Source organism: Schistocerca serialis, chromosome 1 (genome assembly GCF_023864345.2).
Source record: "Schistocerca serialis cubense isolate TAMUIC-IGC-003099 chromosome 1, iqSchSeri2.2, whole genome shotgun sequence".
NCBI classification, from domain to species: Eukaryota; Metazoa; Arthropoda; class Insecta; order Orthoptera; family Acrididae; genus Schistocerca; species Schistocerca serialis.
In genome coordinates this window covers 902,631,540-902,637,612 of record NC_064638.1, presented here as the reverse complement: position 1 = coordinate 902,637,612, position 6,073 = coordinate 902,631,540, and the positions used below count along the sequence as shown (strand labels likewise).

The window sequence follows — 6,073 nt, the reverse complement described above, 5'->3', positions numbered from 1 at the left end:
CCACTCTAGTCGAGCGATGTCGTTATCCTGAAGGAAGTCATTCACATAATGTGCACAATGGGGGCGTGAATTGTCATCCATGAAGATGAATGCCACGCCAATATGCTGCCAATATGGTAGCACTGTCAGTCGAAGGATGGAATTCACGTATGGTACAGCCATTATGGTGCTTTCCATGGCCACCAGCAGTGTACGTCGACCCCACATAATTCCACCCCAAAACAGCAGGGAACCTCCACCTCGGTGAACTCGCAGGACAGTGTGTCTAACGAATTCAGCCTGACTGGGTTGCATTCAAACACGTCTCTGACAATTGTCTGGTAGAAGGCATATGCAACACTCATCAGTGAAGAGAATGTCAATTCTGAGAGGTCCATTTGGCATGTTGTTGGGCACATCTCTATCACATTGCATGGTGTCATGGTTGCAAAGATGGACCTTGCCATGTACATCAGGAGTGAAGTTGCGCAACATGCAGCCTATTGCACACAGAGTCGTAACACATCCTGTGGCTATACGCAAAGCGTTGTTCAACGTGGTGGCGTTGGTGTCATGGTTCCTCCGAGCCATAATCCGCAGGTAGTGGCCATCCACTACAGTAGTAGCCCTTAGGCCACCTGAGCGAGGCATGCTACCGACAGTTCATGTCTCTCTGTATCTCCTCCATGCCCAGACAACACCTCTTGACATGCCTGGACACTTCCCTTGTTGAGAGGCCTTCCTGTCATAAAGTAACGATGCGGACACGATCAGATTGCGGTATTGACTGTCTGAGCCTGATTGAACTACAAACAACAAGAGCCGTGTACCTCCTTCCTGGTGGAATAACTGGAACTGATCAGCTGTAAGACCCCTCCATCTAATAGGCACTGCTCATGATTGATTGTTTACATCTTTGGGTGGGTTGAGTGACATCTCAGAACAGTCAAAGGGACTGTGTCCGTGATACAATATCCACAGTCAACCTCTTCAGTAGTTCTTGGAACTGGGGTCATGCAAAACTTTCTTTGTTGGGTGTATGGAAGTCATTCCATTCCTCCATCCGTGGGATTTACAGCTGATTATGTATACTGTAAGCGCTCTATGGGTCTTTGTGCTGCAGATTACCCCCTTGTTGCACATGCACTGTATGTCATAGAAATGCAGACAAAGTGTGTAACGATTTTGAGGTTAGGATGCCTACACCATAGTACACCAGATTTAGATCATATACCTGGGTGCAGCATGTACCATCAATACAGGAATCAATGCTAAGGGTCTCTTCAAACAATGGAACACTGAGACATCTGCTGCCTCATCTGTGTGGAACATGAGATTAAATGTACAGATCATCACCTTCAAACAGCTGTTTGTAAGTGTTCCACAATCCCACAGACTCTTCCAGCTTCCATACGTCACAATGTCTTCCACAATTTTGTCAATAAGAAACACAGCCTGTCTCTTTTATTTCAACCATTGTGTGTTGTGGGAGCAGCATAGGATTAGATATCCAGCTTTCTGTGAGAGCCAATGAATCGAAAAGTGTTACTGATGGTTATCACCTCACACAACCCTTGACGTCGTGGTGGAAAAACAAAATGTATGGTGGTGGACAATGCAGAAGTCATTACACTGCTTACATGAGTTACAGCAGAAAAACACAGAAAAACAATGCATCAGGCAGCTTATGAAAGAGCAACACGAAACCCCCTCTCGTGATTGATAGTCTGTGGGATATGATGCTCCTATAGTACAGGTAATGAAACTTTACACTGGTCTCTGCAAGCGACTTCAAACACTGGCTACCTGCTCCAATGGACCTAGACCTGTATATTTAACAGGATCGCCACATATGCTCCATGTCAGCACACACTGTACTTGTTTTCGACATATTGGAAGAGAGAGATAGAGTAATAGCTTTTGAGTTCTGTACTGGATGATGTTAGGAAAGTTTTTGTAGTCATAGTTTCCCTCTCTTGGATGATACAGAATAACAAGGAGGGAGAGACCGTTTGGGTGATGAACGAATAAACCCTGAGAGACACAGAACTCCTTTGAACTGCACTACTTGTATGTAATATGGAAACACACCACAATGCAGTATCAATAACTTCATGCATCTTCCTTCTCCCATGTAATGTAAAGTCTTCCTAATTTTCCCGATAATACACACCCTAACTGCTTATACTGTCGTCTGTACTGTCTTGTTACAGGAGAATGCTTCGTTTGGCGCTGGCTTTACACAGTTGGCGGAACTACGTCAACATTTCCAATGAGTGGTCAATACACGCTCCTGTGGCATTAACTCAGCTCACCCTGTTTCTCCATGGGATGCAGATGTGGCAGATATAGCACTCTCTGACTTCTGCTCAGTTCTGAGTCAAATAGGAACGATCACATGGACAAAGCCGCAGGGAGGACGGGATAGAGATTGAGGAACAGCTACAAGATTCAGTATCACCATCAAAAACCATCCAGAAGTTACGCTGCATGAGGTCCTTAGCAGATAGGTTCGAAACAGGTGACTCGCTTCGATATATATGGGTGCTACAAATACGATTCACCAGTGGCTGTAATCATTAAAAGACATCTCCATAGGCTCCAACACAAGTATATGGTTGAATGCAGCAACATGATACAAAATCGCAGACAGAATTTCTACCAGAGTACGTAACACTGTAGAACAGAAAAGCCTGTGTAGTGGTCATAAGGTATTGCACATTTGTCATGACTCCAATCTAACGTTGTATTTTTTAAATGATTCCTAACACTGCACATCATCTACTGCCTGTGATCATTCTCAGTCAACCATCCTCCTCTCACGCCTGCAACCCCATGGGTATATTGCAGAACCTCTGTTACACTGTCTGTCTGCAATCGAGATAGAATGCTTTAGAAAAATTGTTTGTTAGAGTGGGAAATATCTAGCAGCAGCATAAGGGAGCTTCAAATATCGGCTTAATACCACATTCCATAACCAAATCAGTTTTCTGAATTCGGTGTGAAGTGTGGATTTATTACGAACTTACACTTCTGGTGATGTGCACCAACACTTTCAGTGAGTTAATTGACACCCCCAAGATCACTGTCTATATTCAGTGTCACAGTGTTTTTGAGGAAGACCATTTCATTTGTAAGCAATACCATACCTCGATTTATAAAGTACATGTAATTTTTAGTATGGATATCATAGTGATACTTTTTTTATGCATTTTGAAAGTAACATAGTCTTTACCTTAATGTTTTTATTAGTTGATCGCTTATAAGATGATTAGCCCTCTCTTCCTAAGACACATTGGTACCACTCGCAAGGAAAACAAATGGGTTATGTCTATCCATTGCGGATTTTCGCTCAGTATTGTTTGGTGCCACCAGCATTCAGTTATACTTAGTAGAGGATGTGTTAGGAGTCGCTGTGATCGGCAGGGTTGTAAAATGTTGAGGTACAAAGTTACTGCGGTCCATATTCCAAAATGTGTGAAGAAAATGGCTATATCTGATCCTAAGGAAGGTAGGGATCTGACATGGGAAATTGCTATTTTAACGTATCTATAGATGTAAGCGCAATGAAGGATTTTACATGGAAAAATATGTACAGCCCTAAGAAGAATATAGATATTGATATTTCCAGAGCCACAGCAATCACGAGAGGTATATCAGATAATTTGCTCATTGTCGAATGTCACCAGACTGGGACTGCAATCCTAATATTCAGTTGTAATTACAGTGATAAATATGTGGCTGGTGTCCTAGGCGCTTCAGTCTGGAACCGCGCGATCGTTACGGTCGCAGGTTCGAATCCTGCCTCGGGCATGGATGTGCGTGATGTCCTTAGGTTAGTTGGGTTAAAGTAGGTCTAAGTTCTAGGGGACTGATGACCTCAGTTGTTAAGTCCCATAGTGCTCAGAGCCATTGGAACCATTTTTGTAAAGTATCGAGAAGCCCTAAATATGACACACTTAAAGCATGATCCAATCTGCGGTGTCACCGCCAGACACCACACTTGCTAGGTGGTAGCCTTTAAATCGTCCGCGGTCCGGTAGTATACGTCGGACCCGCGTGTCGCCACTATCAGTGATTGCAGACCGAGCGCCGCCACACGGCAGGTCTAGAGAGACTTCCTAGCACTCGCCCCAGTTGTACAGCCGACTTTGCTAGCGATGGTTCACTGACAAATTACGCTCTCATTTGCCGAGACGATAGTTAGCATCGCCTTCAGCTACGTCATTGGCTACGACCTAGCATGGCGCCATTATCATTTGCTATTTATCTTGTGATGCATGTACCGTCAGATTGATGTTCACCAATTATGGATTAAAGTTAAGTATTCCAGAAGCTACGTACTTTTTTTGCTAGTCTCAATTCCTTGTCATTTTCCAGACCTCATGCCAGCCTGCATGGGCTTAAACGCGTGCCTTTCGGCTACCTGTCACAGTGGATTGGCTGTCTTGCCAGTCCACAAAACAATCTGTAGTAGTTCTTGTCATGGAAAGACCTAAGGACATCACACACATCCATGCCCAAGGCAGGATTCGAATCTGCGGTAGGAGTGGTCGCGCGGTTCAAGACTGAAGCGCCTAGAACCGCTCGGCCACACTGGCCTGCCTCTGTCTTGCAGAAGTGTTTGTTGTTGTCTCTATCCAATCACGCCATAGGCCTTTACTTCTTTCTTCGAATGTAATGGAGAGAATCGATTTAGAAATTCTATAGAGCTTTAAAAACCCAATCGCCACATCAAATACCTGATTGTTCAGTTTATTGTCCCTGGTAGTGGTATTGCGAGCATGTATCTGTCCGGCACTTCCTGCAAATTGTTTGAGGACACAGCAAGAAACTGAGCCGAAATTAGAAATTTTCAGCTACCTCCAACGTAATAGACTTCCTGCCAAATGATGTAACTGTGGCAGTATCCACCAATAGGAGGGAATGAAAAGGAAATGTGGAAGTTGGAAGAGTATGGTTTGGGAACTGGGCAGCTACACAATCAAATCCCAACATATATATAAGTGCTAAAACTAAAACTAAACTCCTCCTGAACAGGCCATGAAGGCCCAACGGTACTGACTGGCCGCCGTGTCATCCTCAGGTCACAGGCGTCACTGGATGCGGATATGGAAGGGTATGTGGTCAGCACACCGATTTCCCGGCCTTATGTCAGTTTCCGAGACCGGAGCCGCTACTTTTCAATCAAGTAGCTCCTCAGTTTGCCTCACAAGGGCTGAGTGCACCCAGCTTGGCAACAGCGCTAGGCAGACCGGATGGTCACCCATCTAAGTGCTAGCCGAGCCCGACAGCGCTTAACTTCGGTGATCTGACGGGAACCGGTGTTACCACTGTGGCAAGGCTGTTGGTGATATATAAGTGCTAATATCCAGAAATAGGATGCAGTGAAGAGCTGGCCACACACAAAGGGTATCGATTTAATTATTATACCAATCTAATAGACTGAGGGAGTATTTCCAATATATCCACAGCTGGGGGTTTACCAGGTATCCTCTACTTGTTTAGAACAAAGTTGGGGTTAGTGTGGAGAATGACAGATGCTACCTACTTCTTCCCAAATGTGTTTGTTCCATCCACTACGTGTTTCCACAGCAGTGGAGTTGTGAAAACAAAGGGGTGTACCAAAGCCTGGTATTCATGGGTGGCGACGAGGTCAAGGAAGGGACATGGAAGGGAGAGGGCATGGGGCTGGAGTGATATCTTGGTCTGTGTGTTCACATACATTGGTTCACACAAACAGGTAGCAACCACTTGAGAGATTGAGATGGAGTGACAGAGACAGAGAGAGAAAGACAAATAGAAAGAGAAAGAGAAACAGAGAGAGGGAGAGGGAGCGAGGGAGAGAGAGAGAGAGGCAGGAAGTGTATGGTATCAAATTTCATAGGAATTCCACTACCTGATGCTTCGTTTGTGGAAGATTAGAGCAGCCCCGTAGCTGCGGCGGTCCCTAACAGCTGGCGTGCGTGGTGTGCTGAAATTGACGTGGCAGTCAGTAATGTGATCGGGAGTTTCTATTTTGTGAGGTATGTTTAACGCGATTTGTGACATTGTAATCACGTGTCATGAGTGACATGGCGGTATTCCTTACGCG

The 6,073-nt window shown here is 44.9% G+C and overlaps 1 pseudogene; it reads right to left on the bottom strand.

The window, feature by feature from the left end:
* Positions 1–5,213: 5,213 nt before the first annotated feature.
* On the bottom strand, positions 5,214–5,331 carry LOC126428164 (5S ribosomal RNA; annotated as a pseudogene).
* Between the last annotated feature and the right edge of the window lie 742 nt (positions 5,332–6,073).